At 42.9% G+C, this 24,364-nt stretch overlaps 1 protein-coding gene and 1 non-coding gene across 2 annotated transcripts in view; one reads left to right on the forward strand and one right to left on the reverse strand.

Moving 5' to 3' along the window:
- Window positions 1–24,364, forward strand: part of LOC126215393 (aminopeptidase Ey-like) — a 406,189-nt gene that overhangs the window by 124,228 nt on the left and 257,597 nt on the right. The gene's annotated exons all lie outside the window — the stretch shown is intronic.
- On the reverse strand, window positions 11,894–11,968 carry Trnap-cgg (transfer RNA proline (anticodon CGG)). Its single transcript has one exon. It is a non-coding gene; the product is annotated as a tRNA-Pro (tRNA).

The following is a 24,364-nucleotide window of genomic DNA, read 5'->3' on the forward strand; positions in this document are numbered from 1 at the left end:
CTGAATCTGCTTAGTGTATTCATCTCTTGGTCTCCCTCTACGATTTTTACCCTCCACGCTGCCCTCCAATACTAAATTTGTGATCCCTTGATGCCTCAGAACATGTCCTACCAACCGATCCCTCCTACTAGTCAACTTGTGCCACAAACTTCTCTTCTCCCCAATCCTATTCAATACCTCCTCATTAGTTACGTGATCTACCCATCTAATCTTCAGCATTCTTCTGTAGCACCACATTTCGAAAGCTTCTATTCTCTTCTTGTCCGAACTAGTTATCGTTCACGTTTCACTTCCATACATGGCTACACTCCATACAAATACTTTCAGAAATGACTTCCTGACACTTAAATCTATACTCGATGTTAACAAATTTCTCTTCTTCAGAAACGCTTTCCTTGCCATTGCCAGTCTACTTTTTATATCCTCTCTACTTCGACCATCATCAGTTATTTTGCTCCCCAAATAGCAAAGCTCCTTTACTATTTTAAGAGTCTCATTTCCTAATCTAATTCCCTCAGCATCACCCGGCTTAATTCGACTACATTCCATTATCCTCGTTTTGCTTTTGTTGATGTTCATCTTATATCCTCCTTTCAAGACACTGTCCATTCCGTTCAACTGCTCTTCCAAGTCCTACCCTGTCTCCGACAGAATTACAATGTCATCGGCGAACCTCAAAGTCTTTATTTCTTCTCCTTGGATTTTAATACCTACTCTGAATGTTTCTTTTGTTTCCTTCACTGCTTGCTCAATATAGAGATTGAATAACGCGGAAAGGCTACAACCCTGACTCACTCCCTTCCCAACCACTGCTTCCCTTTCATGTCCCTCGACTCGTATAACTTCCATCTGGTTTCTGTACAAATTGTAAATAGCCTTTCGCTCCCTGTATTTTACCCCTGCCACCTTCAGAATTTGAAAGAGAGTATTCCAGTCATCATTGTCAAAAGCTTCCTCTAAGTCTACAGCTGCTAGAAACGTAGGTTTGCCTTTCCTTAATCTAGCTTCTAAGATAAGTCGTAGGGTCAGTATTGCCTCACGTGTTCCAATATTCCTACGGAATCCAAACTGACTTTCCCCAAGGTCGGCTTCTACCAGATTTTCCATTCGTCTGTAAAGAATTCGTGTCAGTATTTTGCAGCGTTAAAAAAACCTTCCTCACAAAAATTCTCATTTAAACGTTTTTTAACTTTCGAGCGATTTGGTTGCTAATTTGACGTCCATGTTTTCTGCCTGAAGGGCCTGACTTGCTGCTGTAAGGGCAAAGAGAAGCTCACGCCGCATGACAACACCGTCAATAAACTCCAAGTTATCTAATTCGTTCACAGCAAGTAAGTGTGCTTCGCTCTTTGCCCCTCAAGAAGGGCATCTGTGACTTCTCTTGATTGGTACGTCATAGCTTCGACACTCTCCACCCAACTTTCCCATCGAGGTTCTGAAAGGTTCTTCACTGTTAATGTTGGTACTCTGTTCAATAAGATTTCCGCTCTCTGAGAGGATGCACTGAAAACAATGTATATTCTTTGAATTGCACGAAATAATGTGACTGGTTTTGCTGTACGTTTTGCCGCGTCTGATAACACAAGATTATTAATCCAGGTAGAACATGGCAAATAAAATGCTCTTGGATTACATTGGGATTCTGGTTTGAACACCACTTCAATTACCTTCTATATTTGTACCATTTTCCTAACTTTGGCCTCCGCAGCCACGAATATCGAGACCTAGTTGGTCTACTGTCGATAAACGGGTTTTAGGCAAACTTTCTCTTGTTGTTGAGAAGACATCCATAAAGTCTACAGTGATTGTGTGTTGTTACAGGTTTACAAACTTAACAAACAATTTCATTTGTTCACTGTTGGTTGTATCAGGATTAGAATGAGGGATGACTGAAAAATATTTACTTCCTTCTAGAAAATTAAGTGTTGTTTTGCACTTTGTGTGCAAGCAAATTTATGATTAAATGTTGACTGTTTTTGTACACAAGAAAGGTCAGGAATTTCTCAAGTTTTTAACCGCGATTAGATTTTTCTGCAGAACAGGGTCAAATCTGCAATAATTCCGATCAAACCAAAAAAATTGCCATTATTACAAGCAATGATCACACGCACGGCACAGCGGACACACCAGGAACCGCGGTGTTGGCCGTCGAATGGCGCTAGCTGCGCAGCATTTGTGCACCGCCGCCGTCAGTGTCAGCCAGTTTGCCGTGGCATACGGAGCTCCATCGCAGTCTTTAACACTGGTAGCATGCTGCGACAGCGTGGACGCGAACCGTATGTGCAGTTGACGGACTTTGAGCGAGGGCGTATAGTGGGCATGCGGGAGGCCGGGTGGACGTACCGCCGAATTGCTCAACACGTGGGGCGTGAGGTCTCCACAGTACATCGATGTTGTCGCCAGTGGTCGGCGGAAGGTGCACGTGCCCGTCGACCTGGGACCGGACCGCAGCGACGCACGGATGCACGCCAAGACCGTAGGATCCTACGCAGTGCCGTAGGGGACCGCACCGCCACTTCCCAGCAAATTAGGGACACTGTTGCTCCTGCGGTATCGGCGAGGACCATTCGCAACCGTCTCCACGAAGCTGGGATACGGTCCCGCACACCGTTAGGCCGTCTTCCGCTCACGCCCCAACATCGTGCAGCCCGCCTCGAGTGGTGTCGCGACAGGCGTGAATGGAGGGACGAATGGAGACGTGTCGTCTTCAGCGATGAGAGTCGCTTCTGCCTTGGTGCCAATGATGGTCGTATGTGTGTTTGGCGCCGGGCAGGTGAGCGCCACAATCAGGACTGCATACGACCGAGGCACACAGGGCCAACACCCGGCATCATGGTGTGGGGAGCGATCTCCTACACTGGCCGTACACCACTGGTGATCGTCGAGGGGACACTGAATAGTGCACGGTACATCCAAACCGTCATCGAACCCATCGTTCTACCATTCCTAGACCGGCAAGGGAACTTGCTGTTCCAACAGGACAATGCACGTCCGCATGTATCCCGTGCCACCCAACGTGCTCTAGAAGGTGTAAGTCAACTACCCTGGCCAGCAAGATCTCCGGATCTGTCTCCCATTGAGCATGTTTGGGACTGGATGAAGCGTCGTCTCACGCGGTCTGCACGTCCAGCACGAACGCTGGTCCAACTGAGGCGCCAGGTGGAAATGGCATGGCAAGCCGTTCCACAGGACTACATCCAGCATCTCTACGATCGTCTCCATGGGAGAATAGCAGCCTGCATTGCTGCGAAAGGTGGATATACACTGTACTAGTGCCGACATTGTCCATGCTCTGTTGCCTGTGTCTATGTGCCTGTGGTTCTGTCAGTGTGATCATGTGATGTATCTGACCCCAGGAATGTGTCAATAAAGTTTCCCCTTCCTGGGACAATGAATTCACGGTGTTCTTATTTCAATTTCCAGGAGTGTATATTGATAGAGCTTGTAGCTGGCTCCTTTGAAGGCCATATTACGCTCAGCCTGATGGCACGTATAATTCTGTTCAGAGCCGAAAACTGCTCTTTCCAGCAGTTCACTTCGATAACTACCACTTTTTTGTTTCAACTGTCTGCATCTTTTTGCAGAGTGTATGTGGGCGAATGATTGTTCATGGCCTGCAAGCCGATCTCCTAAATGAACCCAGTCACAGAGTCTGTCACTTGACAGCTTGTTTGTAGGAGATCGAAAAATGTTACAAGAGTAATAAAGAACGTTTTTGGTACATTTGGAATACACAATCCATTTTCGACCCCTTTTTTCTCCACTGGGTAAAATTGTTACTTAAAAATGAACTGAAAATTTTCTTCCCTTCTCGTATTAAAGATAATAAAAATTTACAATTTTAGTAGGGCCTTTCTGTACAATTTCATTTATCATGGAGAATGTTAACGTATTAGGTCAAGTGCCTGGGTCTGGATTTGTGATTATTTCACGGTCGCTATCAGTAGACCTAGCTGAAAGTGGGATAGCAGTTGGCTCTCATAACAATACATTTTCAGTTTTATCTAAAGCACCACATGAGGAGAGGGTAGTGTTAATGACATCACCATTTGAGCATAAATTAGTAATTTGTGAAGAAAAGATGTTTGTCGAAGAACCTTTTCGAAAGCGTCTTTTTTTTGCTGTTCAAAATTGTTCGTGATGAAGCTTTTTATTTTATCACTTTTTTTGTTTTTTGTTTTTTTGTTTTTTTTTAGCACACGGGAGGAACACTATATCGTAACACAGGACGCACTTACAGTACAAGAAACGGTTTGAACTGGAAACGTACATTTAAATTCATGACAACTAACAAACTATTTTGTGGGATACCGATGAAAATAATGCTTAATTGTTAGCCACAGCAGTGAGCTGCAAGAGTGCAGAGAAGCGCTAAGAGACAGTGAATAACGTTTCTCTTAAATTACGGAGACCGACCATTGTTCACTGATTTTCTCGACAAGTGTTAAGTAGTTGAATACTACGAAAAATTACTAGTATTATCCTATTGATTCTAATTTTATGAAACTCAGCTCAAAAAGCATGGCGTAATCGACGATCATACCACTATTTTGGCATTATAAATAGCTAGCGCTAAAGGATGAAAACTGAGGTTGAAGAGCTCGTATTTTGCGTGTTGGTCTGTCCTTTTTCAAGGGCTACAAGCGGATAAAGGTATATTATGTAGACACAGATAGCAGATCAGCTGCTTTCTATTCTTATTGCACAATAACAAATTATTGTTAAATTTTTGATTACCATAATATCGTTCCTCTTTTATTATTTCGTAGAAATGGCAGGCAGATCTTCAATCATTCTAAAGTAAATGAAGTATTGTATTTCGTTCTTGCGTCACTTCACAAAAGTATTTCCAGGCTATAGATGTAGTCACGAACGATGGCTGTCGAATTTACGCTCGTTCTGTGCACCTACGTCGCGCGTTCTCCGGCAGCCAATGAGTCTTCAGCAGTGTTCTGAGCGCTGTGCTGTGAATGTTGTATGCAATGCGAGCATCATACGCGATCGTAGAGAGTTATTTAATGAATTTTTATTCCATTTGTTTCGAGTTTTCATGGTTGACGGTGGTGGTAGGCGACTAATTCTGCACTAGCAAGCGAGAGATATAATTCGCAGGATACACGCTTTCAGCAGGTGCAAAGCACGTGTATGCGAGTATGGCAACTGCCACTTGTAACCGGCAACAATGCAATCCCCGTCCTTGACCTGCGCGAACCGCCATCGTTCGTGGATGGGACTCTAGGATTGGTGCCATTCTCCAATAGGATTGATGTCCGGTGACGACAGGGAGAAACTATCACATAGACCAGGTGGGGGTAAGTCTTCTACACCGCACGCACACACGATAACATTAAGCCACGACACGTGGCAACAGGGACAGTAGTGTCTCAGCAATGCTGTACCAATTCTTATGCCATGTGTTTGTTGGTCGTTTCTGTCGGCAGTATTATTGAAATAGCGCTGATCACTTTTCTCTTTTTCTACAATAATGCAGTATTTCAAAACAATGGAAAATGGCTCTGAGCACTATGGGACTCAACTGCTGAGGTCATTAGTCCCCTAGAACTTAGAACTAGTTAAACCTAACTAACCTAAGGACATCACAAACATCCATGCCCGAGGCAGGATTCGAAGCTGCGACCGTAGCGGTCTTGCGGTTCCAGACTGCAGCGCCTTTAACCGCACGGCCACTTCGGCCGGCCAATGGAAAATGTCTGAATAAAAACTACTCGTTTTCCAAAAAAAGATTTAGTTAAAAACAAACAATGGGAAACTCCGGATAGGAATACCGACAATGCAGGAAAAGACAGGTTGCTCTTTACCGTCAAGAAGACATGTTAAGTTACAGACAGGCATTCTGACAGCAGATGGCGGTCGTGTGTGCATGAGGTGTGCCTGCTTGTGTGTGTGTGAGTGGTGTGTGTTTCGTTTTTGCTGATGTAGGCCGTGGCCGAGAGCTAGCTTTTAATTGAGCCTGTCTGCAAATTTACGCGTCTTTATTTAAAAACAAAAATTTAGCACTACTGGTATGGCTAACCGATACTTCAGTATTTTTCCCAGTTATTACTAACAAATAAAAACACCTGTTATAACCGAGGCCAAAAAATACAGAAAAATACCGGTTATCAAGAACCGGTCAGTTTTTTCCATCTCTAATCCTTATCACAGACCTCGGTTCCCTCGACTCCGATGCTGCGATAGTACACCAGTAGCATGTAGCCATGAAAGAATGGGTATATACCTCAACACTTAAATACTTGATTCATGCCTAGGATTGTGATATCTATCTGGGGCCTCGTCGGGACGCTCTGAGATACAGGTGTAGAAATGAAGTAAAAATTTTATTTAATATAATCACTTTTTATTCAGAAATGAAACATGGAATTTGTTGCGACCAAAGTCGTTGGTACACAATAATGTTCGGATGATTTCACCTTTACCAGCAAGTCTTTTTTTCCCTTAAGTATTTTTAAAAATCCGTGCAAGTTAGTTTGTAGTTAAATGGCAGTGTAGGATTGACTCCACAGTCCTTGCCAGCAGTCAATTTCTTTCATCGGTCCACTGGGCAGACATCAGCGAAAGTAGTCTTTCCACAGTGGCGTTGAGTGCGGGAACAGAAAACAAATACTCGCACGATTTTAGCAGTTGGCATTTGCGTTCATGATTTTCGGTTTGCGTAAGAAAACAAGTACACTTTTCTTCCACAGAGTGTGTAGACTTCCATTCATCGCTTGGTTTCTAAAAAGCTCGTCATGTACACATATTCGTGAAAATAATTGTCGCCTGAAGTATTCACAACATTTTTAGTCAGGTATATAATAATGTTTTCAATCTTGACCCAATCTACGGTTTCAGATCCAATCAAATACTTGATATTTATTAAAACAGAAAGCCCATTTCTCAAACTAGTCAAATGCTATGGTATAGAGAACCACTGTGTCTACCTCAAACTTCGAAATAAAATTATTTCTTGATTAGGGTTCCCATTCTTTAATTTTTTCTAATTTATCTGCGTTTGCATGCCAAAAACATTTGCAGTCTTCCTTTCACTCAGACATCTATGAGTCTTTGTTCTTCTCCATGATTTTTATATTTTTTTCAAATAGCCGTGTTTCACTGCAGAAACATGAAGTAAATTTCACTGATCGGACTACTCAAAAGATCTGAAATTATTTTATGTGACCTGTCTTCACCGTCAAAAAACTGTATTAATGAAATCGAAGGCTTAAGAATTCTCTCAGTTGCGGGCATTAACAACAGCCATCTTGTTTTTGAGTGAGACAGAAGAACGTGATGATTGACACCATCGTGTAAGCAGAAGTCTCTCTACCTCTCTGTCCTTATCGTGTAAATTGAGAAATTATGAAATATTTTCATGACGATTGTTTCCATCAGTTAAGTCTGCAGCAACACTTGATATACACTGAAGCGCGAAAGAAACTGGCATAGGCATGCGTATTCATATACAGATATATGTAAAGAGGCAGAATACGGCGCTGCGGTCGGCAACGCCTATATAAGGCAAGCGTCTGGCGCAGTTGTCAGACCGGTCACTGCTGCTGCAATGGCAGGTTATCAAGATTTAAGTGAGTTTGAACGTGGTTTTGTAGTCGGTGCACGAGCTATGGGACACAGCATCTCCGAGGTAGTGATGAAGTGGAGATTTTCCCAGCCGACCATTTCACGAATGTTTCGTGAATATCAGGAATCCGGAAAAACTTCAAACCTCCGACACCGCTGCGACCGGAAAAGATCCTGCACGAACGAGACCAACGACAAGTGAAGAGAATCGTTCAGTGAGACAGAAGCGCAACCCTTCCTCAAATTGCTGCTGATTTCAGTATTGGAACATCAACAAGTGTCAGCATGCGAACCATTCAAAGAAACATCATCGATATGGGCTTTCGGAGCCGAAGCCCCACTCGTGTACTCTTGATGACTGCACGACACAAAGTTTTACGCCTCGCTTGGGCTCGTCAACACCGAAACTGGACTGTTAGTGACTGGAAACATGTTGCCTGGTCGGACGAGTCTCGTTTCGAATTGTATCGAGCGGATGGATGTATATGGATATGGAGACAACCTCATGAATCAATGGACCCAGCATTTCAGCAGAGGACTGTTCAAGCTGGTGGAGGCTCTGTAATGGTGTGGGACGTGTGCAGTTGGAATGATATGGGACCCCTGATACGTCTAGATACGACTCGTGAGAGGTGACACGTACCTAAGTGTGGTGTACGTACTGCAAGACCTTCGGTACACACACCATCAGATTATTTGACTTGTCGGTCTAGCGAAGTAGGCGAGTGTCAGCAACATGTCTCGTGGTGTTATCGTGGCGTGTTTATCTTCTGCCGTTAGGTCAGACGATAGAAATGCCACTTGCACGCTTAGAGTAGCAGATTGACGGTGACCAAAATTGACACTCTGAAGTTCGTTTGGACTTGGTACGTTAATCTTATTCTCATATATCTCTGATACTTGACAAAGTGTCTATTCATTTATCTTCATGGCTATGTACAGGAATATGATCTTATTAGGCGCAGACTGAAACTTGACTACAGACAAATGCAGACTAATGAAGACTGACTAATCGGAGGTCTGTACACTCGTTATAATACCTCGAGCGTTCAGGTATCACTGCGCGAGTGTGATCTGCGAGGAGAAAAGGTTCTACGTTAGCAGCAATCTCATTGGCTGCGTTACATATTAATATGCGGATCGGCGGAAGCAGAATTTGGTCCGTCTCTAAGGCAGCGCCATGTCGTAGTGCGGAGACGGACGAGCGCTGTGCCTGCGCTGTTGTGCTTAGCGGGGCGCGCTCTAGTGGGAGAGTTGTGTACGCACTGACTACGCGGAACTATGAACACAACAGTAAGCATCCTGTCTGATCACCTACATCCATTCATTCCATTGTGCATTCCGACGGACTTGGACAATTGCAGCAGGACAATGTGACACCCCACACGTCCAGAATTCCCACAGAGTGGCTCCAGGAACTCTTCTGAGTTTAAACACTTCCGCTAGCCACCAAACTCCCCAGACCTGAATATTATTGAGCATATCAGGATGCCTTACAACGTGCAGTTCAGAAAAGATCTCCACTCTATCGTACTCTTAAAGATTTATGGGCAGCCCTGCAGGATTCATGGTGTCAGTCCCCTCCAGCACTACTTCAGACATTATTCGAGTCCATGCCACGCTATGCTGCTACATTTCTGCGTGCTCGTGTGGATCCTACAGTATATTAGGTAGGTGTATCCGATTTTTGGCTCTTCTGAGTAGTATTGTCGAGAATATGGGCAGAGCATCCAATTCCTTGTATATGTTTTCCTAGTTCTTTAATTTGCTGGAACAAATTCCGCTGGCCATGTTAATGAAGCGTTCCGAAGTTGGTATTGATACTGTTACCACAAAAAGGGATTGATTTGTCTAATGAAATCTGCATTTGTCTTTAAAGGCCAGGATAAAACTTTGCACTTGTCTCTGATGTTTCGTATTCAGCGAATCAAACTTCAATAGCTTCTGTTGGATTCCACCAGTTTCAGTAAAGTAGTGAACAACTAAAGGAAAAAGAAAAAAAACATCTTTTCAGCGTTGTGGTTCAATGCGTCAGTGCCTGTGTCGTAGAATGGAACTTATTTCAGTTGTTTTATGCGTTCGGACACACTTGGTCCTGTCTGTAGGCTGCTATGCGGCGACTTATGGAGTCGAGATACATTGCGGAAATCAGTTTTGCGGTACAGTCGGGAGAGCTGAAGGGTTGATGCTTGACAACGTTATAAGCTGTTGTTAGTTCTGCAGTAGCAACGAGAAATTCTTCCTGGGTATCTTCTTTAATCATAAATCTAGAAATATACCTTGATGTCGAATCTATTTGTATGATTCTTGGTAGAAACGTGATGTCTCGCCGGCCGAGGTGGCCGAGCGGTTCTAGGCGCTACAGTCTGGAACCGCTCGACCGCTACGGTCGCAGGTTCGAATCCTGCCTCGGGCATAGGTGTGTGTGATGTCCTTAGGTTAGTTAGGTTTAAGTAGTTCTAAGTTCTAGGGGACTGATGGCCTCAGAAGTTAGGTCCCATAGTGCTCAGAGCCATTTCAACCATTTTTGTGATGCCTGACATCTGCCTTACCTCCATGAGTTACTGAAACGAAACAGATACATATCACACACAACACTTCCTGATCCGTACGTCCTTTGTTGACAAAAGACCACTCTTTTGTGTAATCATCCGAAAAGTGGCACTTTCTGTTTCCATCCTAAGGCATTTTCGTAAGCTATGATAAGTTCATTAGACAGTAACCAGTCGGCAATAACACTTAAGTCATAGAAGCACACGTGCTCTACAAATTCTGCAACGTTCGCAGGAGAGCTTCTGTGAAGTTTGGAATGCAGGAGACGAGGTACTGGCAGAAGTAAAGCTGTGAGGAAGGGATCGTAGCTCAGTCGGTAGAGCACTTGCCTGCGAAAGAAAAGGTCCCGAGATCGAATCTCGGTCCGGCACGCAGTTTTAATCTGCCAGGAAGTTTCAGGGCCAGACTTATTCACTGACTCATCATCGGCCAGCCGAAACCGCTTTGGATAGAAACTTGAAATTTGGAGAGGGTGTGAATCTTCTACTGTAGATATCGCTTAAGTAGGGATTGTTCGAAACTGAAGACAAAACACGGGTGAAACAGGGGACGGAAGGCTTTCTCAAAACATGTCGCAATTAAGGCAGTTCTGAAGCTAGAACTACGAAAATTGATATTTGGTTTCTCAGTTAGAAGTAAAAAAATACACGTTTCAGCAATTTTGGAAACTCAACCTCTAAGTGGGGAAAATAGTGAGTGAACGTTGTTTGGAAATAATTCATTATCACTATTTAAAAACAGTCGTAGGTTGCACAGTATTCATTATTAAAGAACAACTAACGCATTTTAAAGCTAAATCTACGAAAAGGGATGCTAATTAAAAAAAAATGTTTCACTGTTTTTGGAAATTCAATGCCGTAAGGGAGTGAAATAGGGGATAAAAGGTTTTATGAAATTATTTCATTATGGAAACGTTTCCAAAGCTAAATCTTTGGAAATTAGTATTTGGCTTCTCTGTTAGAAGTAAAAAAATATGTGTTTACTCATTAAAGAAATTCAATCCTTTAGGGCGTAAAATTGTTAGGAAAATATTTCATTACATTAAAAAAATTTTAAAGTTTTGCCTACGAAATTGGTAAGAGTATTTCACTTCTAGGTTATATATAAAGAAGTATGTGTTCAATGGAAATATCATCACAAGAACGCAAATGGCACGATTAACAGAATCCTTGACCTACACCTACCGGATTTGCTTTTTGGACAGAATTACATTCGGAAAAGACCATGCATCTATGGCCTCAGTTAGCGTGAGAAGTTTAGAAGGTGTTGCAATTTGTGAACAATATAAAAATTTGATTAAAGAAAAAGAAAAGAAAAAAATCTGTGTAGACGATACAGACTACGCGTGAAAAGTATCGGGTGCTAAGCTAGTATGTGATACAGATGGAACTGTGGTTCGTGATACAAACACGTGGGGTCACAGAGATTAAAATCTGCTAAACCCGAACGTTGAAGGGACTTCCTCAATTTTACAACAGAATAAATACCGTTCGCACACTTGCGTTGAACCAAACGTTGAAATAACTTTACCGAATTGCTTGTGCAGTCGAGGATATGGTTCTTGGGGTAATATTGTATAAGATTCTTGTAAATTCCTGTAGTAGACTAAGGGGTCGTATCAGCTCAAGTGGGAGGTAATAAGGAGGTACATCGCCAGCCACAACCGTGAACGGTCTGACAAAGAAATCGAAATCAAGAATGAAATTTTCACTCTACAGCGGAGTGAGCGCTGATATGAAACTTCCTGGCAGATTAAAACTGTGTGCCGGACCGAGACTCGAACTCGGGACCTTTGCCTTCCGCGGGCAAGTGCTCTACCAACTGAGCTACCCAAGCACGACTCACACCATGTCCTCACAGCTTTGCTTCTGCCAGTAAGGCAAAGGTCCTGAGTTCGAGTCTAGGTCCGGCACACAGTTTTAATCTGCCAGGTAGTTTCAAATCGAAATCAGTCTTCAACGTGCAAAGTCTTGACATTTCTTTGAGAAATTGTTCAATTACTGAAGCGAAGGTCGAGAAATGACTGCCTTGAGCTTTGAGAAATGTTCCATGTCACGAACTAGAAGCTGTTTTATAGCATCAATATAGTCGGCCACACATGTAAATCATTCTCCCCTTGCATTAAGAGACTTGATGAAATCAAATAACTGGTGACGTCGACCGTAAAAGATTTCGCCACTGCTCTATTTTTCCCCTTAACTCTTCTTCTCCTAATCACATCGTCTTTGTGCCTGGTGGTGTAACGACGTTCCAATGAATGTTTTTCGCAGCTCATAATAGTGCGATGGTGTATTAAGCCGTTTGCATGGCGTTCAAAGAGCAATTTCCATTTAGAACCGAATGATGTGACTTCTGCACTTTTTTCTTCAACAAGTGCGTAGACGCAGCGGTGTTCCTAATTCAGAACGTAAATCTAATTTAGCACGGTCGGTGACAAGGCGACTGGCTCTCTCTAGCGGCGTCCGGCTGCTGACTCGCTTTGCATTTCCTGTTTCTGTTCCCCACCGCGCCATTTGCCGTGGCGCTCGGAGCGCTGTTTGGCTCTAAACATAACCAACTCACTTTTCTTAAAATATATAGAATTCAATCAGTATCTTTCTTCAGTTTGGTGCGAAAATTGTTTCTTAAAATAATGTTAACGTTTCCTTTGTCTTACAAGAAATTATGAAAAAGATGTATGAAATGTTCTCAAATGTAGTTTTAGACACGAGCTGTTAACATATATACTAGGTGTCGAAGATTTTCCCACACCAAACGCTGACTGGAAATATCTTGCACGATGAGGGGCCCCATAGTCTGCAGATTGACAGAAACTGTTCCGTCAGTGGCGGCGCGTCTATTTGGTAAAACATCCACACCTTCACCTCCGTGCGACTCATCGCCTGCCCCGGGTGGGTCCTGAACCCGTCCTAGAGAGGGGAGGCGTGTTTCAGCCCGAATCAATGGAGCGCTCTGTTAGTTCAGAGGCAGTCTCCGTGCCGGCGCTGACGCACGGCGTGGTAGGAGGTCCACAAAACCTCAGGCGTTGGTGGGGATGTTTTGCACTTTTCCAGAGAATGGGAGGGGGCGGGGGGCGTGCGTGCGTCCGTTACTCCTACCCGCACGACATCCCGACAAGGAAATTCATCGCTCGATCCGTCGAAACGCCAAACACATCCAGTTTGTCGCTCGGCCGGTTGGTACGTATGTAGGCAACACCGACTCAAAGGAAGGCCTCGGCGCTTGTTGGTGACGTCACGTCAGCTAGGCACGGCGAACGCCACGTCTGTTGCAGGCAGAAATGCCTGGGCGTGCTTATCACTATGAATCTCTTATTTTTGGACAAAATGTTTGGTATTGTTTTGGATTCTGCACTTTTATTTAGATCAAAGATTTTCTTACTATCGTAAAGCTAAAAATAAAGTTCTGTATTACTAATCCTGTCGAAACAAACGTAGATCAATATGAGAAGATGCTTTGCCCCATTGCAAGCTTCGGAAATTTTACATTCAAGTAACTATATTTACTTGATCCATTTTGCTATCGAAACTTACCTAACCCCCTTACAATTGACTCGTTTCTTTTATTATTTTTTTTAATTTCGTTTGACATCGTCACTAGAAATGTGAACTAATTTACGTGTGTAAATGTCCAACTGTTGCCAGTCATTAGATTACAGTCGTTTTCAACTAAAGGATTTCTAAATAGGAAACAAAATAGCTTCATACACCGAAAGTACTGCCGAGCTTACAAGGGGAGGCCGCCAATTGTGAAATTCAGATTCGATTCATACTGCGCATAATAAAAGCTCATGGCCAGAGGTGTAATGTGGCAAAGCACCAAGATGCACTTCTCAGCCGTTGTCGAGAAAATCGACAGTTAAAAGAAACCGTTGCGGTGAAATACTATCTACGACTAATAATTTTCTCCAGCGTCGTGGCGCAGCGGATTTAATGAATTGCTTATGCATGTTGGTGAAGGCGGATCGCTGTCCAATTGTACCGCCTCCATTATTCCGTTTGTTTAACAGGGTGTACCAAAGCTCTCCCGTCCGCACTGATTTTCGACGATGTTATAAGTTGCGCTAGGGACCGCATCTACCTTCTTTCGAAGTTAGCAGGCAACTACGCTGTTATGCGACGGCTCGTTTCGGCCCATTCAACGTCTGTTCTTCAAGTGTAACGAGCGAGTAACGGAGTTTATATTTCATACCTGCCACAGCAAATTTGTGTTCGTGGGGGTCTCTATTCTAATTCGAACGTTTGACTTACGCTATACGTATTCGTTTCGGAATATCGTTTCTACGTCTTCCGTTAACTATACGTGGTTAACATTACGAAGACAATTAATAACATTTGTGAAATACAACTTTGTTTACGGAAAACATAATGATGTTCGAAGTCGCCAGTTTTTCCACGACAAACGACTTTCAACAACTTACCATATGCATAATTGTTCCAACTGATTGCCGGGAATTATATATATATATATTTGAATTACAAAAAACAAATACTAAAAAAAAAGGTTGCATCGCGCGAGATTCGATCCGGCGACCTTCGGATTACGAACCCGAGCGCTTACCGCTGCACCACGACGCTGTAGAAAGTTGTTGATCGTAGAGAGTATTTCACCGCAATGGTTTCTTTTAACTGTCGATTTTCTCGACAACGGCTGAGAAGTGCATCTTGGTGCTTTGCCACATTACACATCTGGCCATGAGCTTTTATTGCGCGCAGTATGAATCGAATCTGAATTTCACAATTGGCGGCCTCCCCTTGTTAAACTTTTTTAAACATGCACATTATAAAAGATAAATATTCCTCTCTTGCAACTGAAAGAAGAAACTTTATAAGAGAAAAAAATTTTATTTGATAAAACAAGTATCTCTCTTTTACCTCTTCTTCTGTCCCTTACCCCCTCCCCCAACGTGTACAATCGCAAGATATTTCATTAACATTCAGTGCTCCTCACCCCATAGTCAACCGAGATACCTAAAGAAGAGCACCAATATGTTCACAGTTTCTTGTAAGAGCAACCCAGTACAAACGTAACTTCCTCAGATTTACAAATAAGGTAAAGAAGCACAAATTCTGTTGCTACTGAGCCATAAAGTTGTTTTTGTATGTCAATCCTTAAAACAGGTGGAAATTTAAGTTCAGGAGTATACTATTTGTTACGAAGTGTAATGAATTGCACAATTAATTGGTTGCAGAAATCTCTCAGAACAATGTGTGTCGGTCAACTACCGCCAATAGTTTCACATTCTCCTATGTCAGGGAGGGAGACACCACCATTATGAGTATGCCTGCAACAGACCTGGCGTTCATGTGCCTAGCTGACGTGACGTCACCAACAAGCGCCGAGGCCTTCCTTTGAGTCGGTGTTGGTGTAGGGCGCTTGGAAAAGGTGCGTATTGGCTAGACAGCTCTTGTGACGTCACATCCCCGAATCACGTGTTCGAGGCGCCTCAGTTAGAGGGTTGTATTCAGCGAGTGCGGTTCGCAACTTCTAATCCGCACAATTCCGGGTTCCTCGCTTCTAACGTATCCAGCCGGGTTGCTGTTTAGACTTCCAGCGAAAGGTAAACCTCCCTTAGACGTAACAGTTACGTGTTGTATATTTGTCTTACGATATCTCTTACAGAAATCGAATTATTCATGTTTCCGTGGCGGTTCAGTAACACATTACTTGTAGGACGATCTGCGGAATTGATAGGTCTGAGACGCTACAGTCATGGACAGTACGGCTGGTCCCGGCGGAGGTTCGAGTCCTCTCTCGGGCATGGGTGTTTGTGTTTGTCCTTAGAATAATTTAGGTTAAGCAGTGTGTGAGCTTAGGGACTGATGACCTTAGCAGTTAAGTCCCATATGATTTCACACACATCTGAACACAACTGGAATAGATAGGCCGACTAGAAAGATTGCATTCTGTGTATCGTTTAGCTTTCGTTAACAAAGTTATGTCTTACCATCTGCGCAAGTTGGTTCGCCATGCTTCGCTAGCATCAAAGGGCTATTGCATTTTACGATCGCCAGAGCAGCGTACATTTGCAAAACGTTATCACGAGCAAGAATGTTCTGTTAGCTACATGGAAAGCAGCAGTGTTCGTTAAAAAAATTCTGACAGACAGTGACGTACTGAAATTAGGACTGAACTTTCTCAAATCCAGGTAAACAATTTCCTTTCATAATGCTATTGTAATGAAGTAAATGTTTAGCTACCAACAGATGACAAAAACCAGCGATCTAATTCAACAAAGACGGCAGTGGCTCTTTCAAACCAGCAACCTCATTTCGGATTTAGGGTCAACGGATGCGTCCGATTCCACCCGTCGGCTTTGATCCGTGACGTAAGGCTGTTCGGTGTGTGACGTCACGACGACGCGGAATTTAGTTTGTGAGAGTGGCGTGTTTGTAGGTGTCGTTTTGATGTGATCGATGGTGCTCTCTGGTGGTGTGTTTATGTGTTGTGTGGTAGGTGATGTTTTTGGTTTAGTTTGCGTTTGTGGCGTGTTTATATGTGGCGTATTGTTCTCGCTCGGTGGTTCTCTCTGGTAGTGTGTTTATGGGTAGCGTGTTATGGGGTTCATTGCACGTGTGTAGTGTCGGTACTGACTGTACTTTCAGCGGAAAATTTTTCAGTGAGTTGAAGATTTTGATTTTGTTATGTCGAAGGTTTTGTAGTTTCTTTCTTTTCGTCGTGTGTGAATTTTGGTAAATTTCTGTTTGTCTTTGGTAGGTACGGATACGGCTGACAGCGTCAACACTTTTCGGTCGTCGGCGATGATGAGCGACAGTGCGCTGTCTCTAACAAAATTTCTTCAACTATTCGGATTTTTGGATGAAGTCGTGAAGTGTTCAGTGCGTCGTGAAGAAATGAGGCTTACTAAAGTTCCAGTGTCTCGGACCATGGACGGCTATATGTGGAGATGTCGTAAGGATAACAGGTCAAGGGAAGTGTTCGTTTCCAATTTTGATTTTCTAGGTATCTTTTTATGGTAGTATTAAGTGTGGTGGTGGCGGAAGTTTTGAGATTTATAGTGTGGTATTGGTGGTTGCTGTTGACCTATAGGTCAAGGGAAGTGTTAGATACCAATTTTGTTGTGTTTTTTGAGGTAGTAATGACTGTGGACGTGCTTGTAGTTTTGGATTTTATGATTTGGTATCGGTAGTTTCTGTTGACCTGTATAACGCAAGGGAAGTGTTCGAATCCAGTGGATATTGTTTTTAGTTGATTTCGGGAAGGTTGTGGTCGTTTTATTTTATCATTTTTGTCGTTTGGTTTAGTGGCGTGTGTTTATTTTTAGTTTGTCCCCACCCAAAAATCTCCAATTTACCCCGCTTGTCCCATTAGTTTCATTATATTTTTGGAGGAATATGTGTTTGACGGTTTTTCGATCTATTTTTGTGTTTATCATGTTTACGTAATGACGTCATAGTCGCGATATGGGAGTTGTTGTGAATGGTCGTTTCCGCCATATTGGTGACGTCATTGGTCAAAGCAGACGGGTGGAATAGGACGTTTCCGATAACCCATGTTTTCCTTCGTGGGCTATATGGAACACGCTGAATGACCGACAATATATGGTACACTTGCGAGAATTTCCGACGTACACCCACTCAATACGAGTGGTTTTACAACATAGGACCTTGTGTATTTAGTTATTTTGACAACATACATTATTTTCAGGGTACATAAAGAAGTGCTTTGGCTCGTAATAGTCATGCTGCCTCGTAATAGCGGCATGCTCTTGCTAACTGAATAACATATTTGCATCATATCGTACACTGCAGATTGGTACTACATGACACTGAAGTTCCTTGTAGGTAATGCAACCAAAAAGCACCAAAGAAAAGACAGTGTTACACGAGATTCACATGATCTTGCAAAAGACAGTTTTGTGGTGGTATTTTAGTGCCTCGTTATTACTTTGTGCACCCAGAGAACATTGAGCTATTTTCCTAAAGTCAAATCCATCTTTTTCATGTTCATGTCTAGCATACTTAATCCAAAGCATTCTTCTTTTACTAGTATGTAACATATAAAATATTTCATTCAGCAGCTGGCGATGCTATTCTTGCATTATCATATCTACGCAGCATTTTACAGCTATTTAATGGTCGCGAATAACTAGTTTCTTGTGCAACTCGTTTACGTTGCTGGGCTGGATAATTGTCATCGATTTTACAGGCCTTCGCACTTTAAGCTTTATATGCTGCAGTCTAACTTTTCTATTGATCTTTACGTTTAATCTTGCAATCTTTAATTTTGCGTGCCATCACAACTTTTCGTGGGTATATGTTCCTTATATCTAGCTGAGAGGGCTCTCCCGGTCTGGCAGATGTAATAATTCGGCCAATCACTACAGGTGATTTTGTACACCTCAGAACGAGATAATTTGTCATTGGTATTCTTTAACGAGTGGACCAAGTTCTTTCTGAGGCTGTTACTCGAAAAGTGGTGATGGCCCGCGTGTTTTGACTTTTGCCGAGCACCTTGTTCAATTGGCCCGTGCTCCCAATCCACCAAATAACACAGAGTTGCGAGGCTAAAGGCACTAGGCTTCACATCCTTCAGGAGATGCAAATCTTTAAACACCTGTTGCTCGATAAAGAAAACCTACTTGATGAGCAGCTGCAGTTGAGAAGTAAGAACTTTTTCGAAGGTTTTCAACCATTGCTTCACCGGTCCTGATGTTACCGTTGCCTTTGCAGTCGCCGACGCCTGGCCCCACTTTCTTTAGTCGAATACCAATGTATTCAAAATTGACGAATAATTTTGCCGAGTAATAGCTAATATTTCTTACGGGCTCCGAATCCGTTTATAGGGTTCTAGTTTACATATTACGCCATTAACAGCTTTAATGCTTATATTAATCCAATTCCTAACGTAAGGGTAGCTACTGTTAAACATCCATATTTCCACACGCGCATGCGCATGACTACCAGCGGTGCTCGGTACACAGCTGCTCGCTGCGATTAGTTCCGGCGCAGGTCTGGAGACCTCGTCTGCGCAGTGGGCACTGCTGTGTCTCTTCAGCCAAGTAATGCAGATCTGTGACTGGGTTGTTGTTGTTGTTGTTGTTCTCTTCAGTTCAGAGACTGGTTTGATCCACCTCTCCATGCTACTTTATCCTGTGCAAGCTTCATCTCCCAGTACCTACTGCAACCTACATCCTTCTGAATCTGCTTAGTGTATTCATCTCTTGGTCTCCCCCTACGATTTTTACTCTCCACACTGCCCTCCAATGCTAAATTTGTGATCCCTTGATGTCTCAGAACATGTCCTACTAACCGATCCCTCCTACTAGTCAAGTTGTGCCACAAACTCTTCTTCTCCCCAATTCTATTCAATACCTCCTCATTAGTTATGTGATCTACCCATCTAATCTTCAGCATTCTTCTGTAGCACCACATTTCGAAAGCTTCTATTCTACTTATTGTGGTGTCACCGCCAGACACCACATTTGCTAGGTGCTAGCTTTTAAATCGGCCGCGGTCCATTAGTATACGTCGGACCCGCGTGTCGCCACTATCAGTAATTGCAGACCGAGCGCCGCCACACGGCAGGTCTAGAGGGACTTACTAGCACTCGCCCCAGTTGTACAGCCGACGTTCATAGCAGTGGTTCACTGACAAATTACGCTCTCATTTGCCGAGACGATAGTTAGCATAGCCTTCAGCTAATTGCTACGACCTAGCAAGGCGCCATTTCTCCTTTGCTATGTATCTCATGAAGCATGTACAGTAACAAGACCAATGTTCACCAATTATGGATTAAAGTTAAGTATTCCAGAAGCTACGTACTTTTCTTTATAGCATTCATTACGTATCCTGTTTCAGACCCCACGCCAGCCTGCGTGACTTTATAGCGTGCATTTCGGCTTCGTCAAACAACACGGTGTTCGCACTTCTGCCGACATTTCACTTATCGTCCGGGTTTCACTTCCATACATGGCTACACCCCATACAAATACTTTCAGAAACTACTTCCTGACACTTAAATCTATACTCGATGTTAACAAATTTCTCTTCTTCAGAAACTCTTTCCTTGCCATACAGTGTCTACATTTTATATCTTCTCTACTTCGACCATTATCAGTTATTTTGCTCCCCAAATAGCAAATCTCCTTTGCTACTTTAAGTGTCTCATTACCTAATCTAATTCTCTCAGCACCACCCGACTTAATTCGACTACATTCCATTATCCTCGTTTTGCTTTTGGTGATGTTCATCTTATACCCTTCTTTCAAGACACTGTCCATTCCGTTCAACTGCTCTTCCAAGTCCTTTGCTGTCTCTAACAGAATTACAATGTCATTGGCGAACCTTAAATTTTTTATTTCTTCTCCATGGATTTTAATACCTACTCCGAACTTTTCTTTTGTTTCCTTTACTGCTTGCTCAATATACAGATTGAATAACATCGGGGAGAGGCTACAACCCTGTCTCACTCCGTTCCCCACCACTGCTTCACTTTCATGTCCCTCGACTCTTATAACAGCCATCTGGATTCTGTACAAATTATAAATAGCCTTTCGCTCCCTGTATTTTACCCCTGCCACCTTTAGAATTTGAAAGAGAGTATTACAGTAAACATTGTAAAAAGCTTTCTCCAAGTCTACAAATGCTAGAAACGTAGGTTTGCCTTTCCTTAATCTACCTTCTAAGATGAGTCGTAAGGTCAGTATTGCCTCACGTGTTCCAGTATTTCTATGGAATCCAAACTGATCTTCCCCGAGGTCAGCTTCCACCAGTTTTTCCATTCGTCTGTAAAGAATTCGCGTTAGTATTTTGCAGCTGTGACTGTTCGGTAATTTTCGCATCTGTCGACACTTGTCTCGTACATCTTGCTCACCAGATGGTAGAGTTTTGTCAGGACTGGCTCTCCCAAGGCTGTCAGTAGTTCTAATGGAATGTTGTCTTCTCCCGGGCCCTTGTTTCGACTAAGGTCTTTCAGTGCTCTGTCAAACTCTTCACGCAGTGTCATATCTCCCATTTCATCTTCATCTACTTCCTCTTCCATTTCCATAATGTTGTCCTCAAGAACATCGCACTTGTATAGACCCTCTGTATACTCCTTCCACGTTTCTGCTTTCCCTTCTTTGCTTAGAACTGGGTTTCCATCTGAGCGCTTGATATTCATGCAAGTGACTCTCTTTTCTTCAAACGTCTCTTTAATTTTCCTGTAGGCAGTATATATCTTACCCCTAGTGAGATAAGCCTCTACATCCTTACATTTGTGCTCTAGCCACCCCTGCTTAACGATTTTGCACTTTCTGTCGATCTCATTTTTGAGACGTTTGTATTGCTTTTTGCCTGCTTCATTTACTGCATTTTTATATTTCCTCCTTTCATCAATCAAATTCAATATTTCTTCTGTTGCCCAAGGATTTCTACTAGCCCTCGTGTGACAGTTGTTCCCTTATTCTCTCCCTGAAACTCTGTACAACCTCTGGTTCTTTCAGTTTATCCAGGTCGCATCTCCTTAAATTCCCACCTTTTTGCAGTTTCTTCAGTTTTAATCTACAGTTCATAACCAATAGATTGTGGTCATAGTCCACATCTGCCCCTGGAAATGTCTTACAATTTAATACCTGGTTCCTAAATCTCTCTCTTACCATAATATAATCTATCTGATATCCTTCTAGTATTTCCAGGATTCTTCCATGTGTACAACCTTGTTTTATGATTCTTGAACCAAGAGTTAGCTATGGTTAAGTTATGCTCTGTGCAAAATTCTACCAGACGGCTTCCTCTTTCATTTCTCTCCCCCAATCCATATTCACCTACTACGTCTCCTTCTCTCCCTTTTCCTACTACCGAATTCCAGTCATCCATGACTATTAAATTTTCGTCACCCTTCACTACCTGAATAATTTCTTTTATCTCATCATACATTTCATCAATTTCTTCATCATCTGCAGAGCTATTTGGCATATAAACTTGTACTTCTGTAGTAGGTGTGGGATTCGTGTCTATCGTGGCCACAACAATGCGCTCACTATGCTGTTTGTAGTAGCTTACCCGCACTCCTATTTTTTTAATTCATTATTAAACCTACTCCTGCATTACCCCTATTTGATTTTGTATTTATAACCCTGTATTCACCTGACAAAAAGTCTTGTTCCTCCTGCCACCGAACTTCACTAATTCCCACTATATCTAACTTTAACCTATCCATTTCCCTTTTTAAATTTTCTAACCTACCTGCTCGATTAAAGGATCTGACATTCCACGCTCCGATGCGTAGAACGCCAGTTTTCCTTCTCCTGATAACAACGTCCTCTTGAGTAGTCCCCGCCCGGAGATCCGAATGGGGGACTATTTTACCTCCGGAATATTTTACCCAAGAGGACGCCATCATCATTTCATCATACAGTAAAGCTGCATATCCTCGGGAAAAATTACGGCCGTAGTTTCCCCTTGCTTTCAGCCGTTCGCAGTACCAGCACAGCAAGGCCGTTTTGGTTAATGTTACAAGGGCAGATCAGTCAATCATCCAGACTGTTGCCCCTGCAGCTACTGAAAAGGCTGCTGCCCCTCTTCGGGAACCACACGTTTGCCTGGCCTCTCAACAGATACCCCTCCGTTGTGGTTGCACCTACGGTACGGCCATCTGTATCGCTGAGGCACGGAAGCCTCCCCACCAACGGCAAGGTCCATGGTTCATGAAGGGGGGGGGGGTGGGATGGTAGACATAATAAGCGGAAATGCATCGCACTTCCTGCGGCATAGGGTCCCTTGGTGGTGTAAAAAAAGTGAGCTATGTGAATGCAATCTAAAGATTTACGCGGAAGGCCAAAAAATGGCTCTAAAACTATGCAACCAAACTGCTTAGGTCATCAGTCCCCTAGACCTAGAACTACTTAAACAAACCTAACCTAACACACATCCATGCCCGGGGAAGGATTCGAATTGACGGCGCAAGCAGCCGCGCGATCCGCGATATGACTTCGTTGAGCGCACGGCTAACCCGCGCCGGCAAGCTGTTAATATCATCTGGTGTTGCTAAAAAGTTATCATTTCTGGTGAATGATATTCTACGCAGTTCATTTGAGACAGAATAACTAAAATATATTTGATGTTATGGAAGAGGAAGGACGCCTAATTCATTTCCCCTTGTCTTTATTCGTGACGTTAGATTCGCAATCTGAGCATACGTAGTATCCATAACCACACTTTAGCGCCAAGTCATAGTCACAGATATGCGAATACAACACATTGGCTTATACTTGAGGTATTTTGTTCCCACGAAGTGCTGGCAGACGATGCTGTGGCGTCTTCGAAGCGCGAGCTTCGCCAGTGCTAGCTATCTCAGCACATCAGCTGAGCGAACGTTTTCTTCGTGCTGCTAGTCTAATGGAGTATGGCAACACCGTAGAATACGTTTGACAACTATGTGAGCATCGATTTACGTTCTTGAGTGGTTAATAATTATGTTAGTAAATGCACTCGATATTTTTATGTTCTTTAAATTACGTTGCTACATGATTTGCACTGAAGGAGTAGGAAATGTACGTTATTTGGTCCAGGAAGCACATTCCAACAGAAATTGCTGCTTACATTGACATTCGTGTTGCGAATTAGTCGTCTTATCCATCACATGGACAACGAGGATGCTGTGTTTTGCTACAGTTGTTTCATAGCTTGGTGGCATTGTGTGTTGGTGGCGTTACCAGTTTACATACTGCGCATGTGAAACACAATAAAAGTGTTGGATGTCTACAGTGATCAGTCTGTTTGAAAAATGTTTGTTATGATCGTAATGTACGGAACATGCTCTTCGACTTCCAATTAGACGATTTGTGGAAAAATGTTTTACCTTGCTAGTCCTAGTTTCAAACATTGTGTGACTGAGAAAACGTTGGCATGAAGGAGTCAGTGAAACAAATTATTCGCTATTGTAGAAAACTTTTGAATCCACTGTACACCTGAATTCTCTATATTGGTTCTGAGAGTTTTGTAATTCCTCTTGTTATTTACTGTCTCAAAGTCATCCGTTAGAATAAAATAGCTAATATAGTCTTACAGACGAATGAAAACAGTGTGACAAAGTTCGGATAGTTTGTCAGTTTCACTCCTGTGCATTGTATGTTGGTAGCACTTGGTCGCCTTGCCTGTTATGCTATGTAGCAGACTTTAAAGCTGTGCGGATCAGCATAACGAAAAGGCGAGGGGTCTCGCTCGTTTTGTCCAGGACTGTACATGCACGCGTCATCCACAAGATGTGCATGCGTGTGATTTCATTCGCA

Source organism: Schistocerca nitens, chromosome 12 (genome assembly GCF_023898315.1).
Source record: "Schistocerca nitens isolate TAMUIC-IGC-003100 chromosome 12, iqSchNite1.1, whole genome shotgun sequence".
Taxonomy (NCBI): domain Eukaryota; kingdom Metazoa; phylum Arthropoda; class Insecta; order Orthoptera; family Acrididae; genus Schistocerca; species Schistocerca nitens.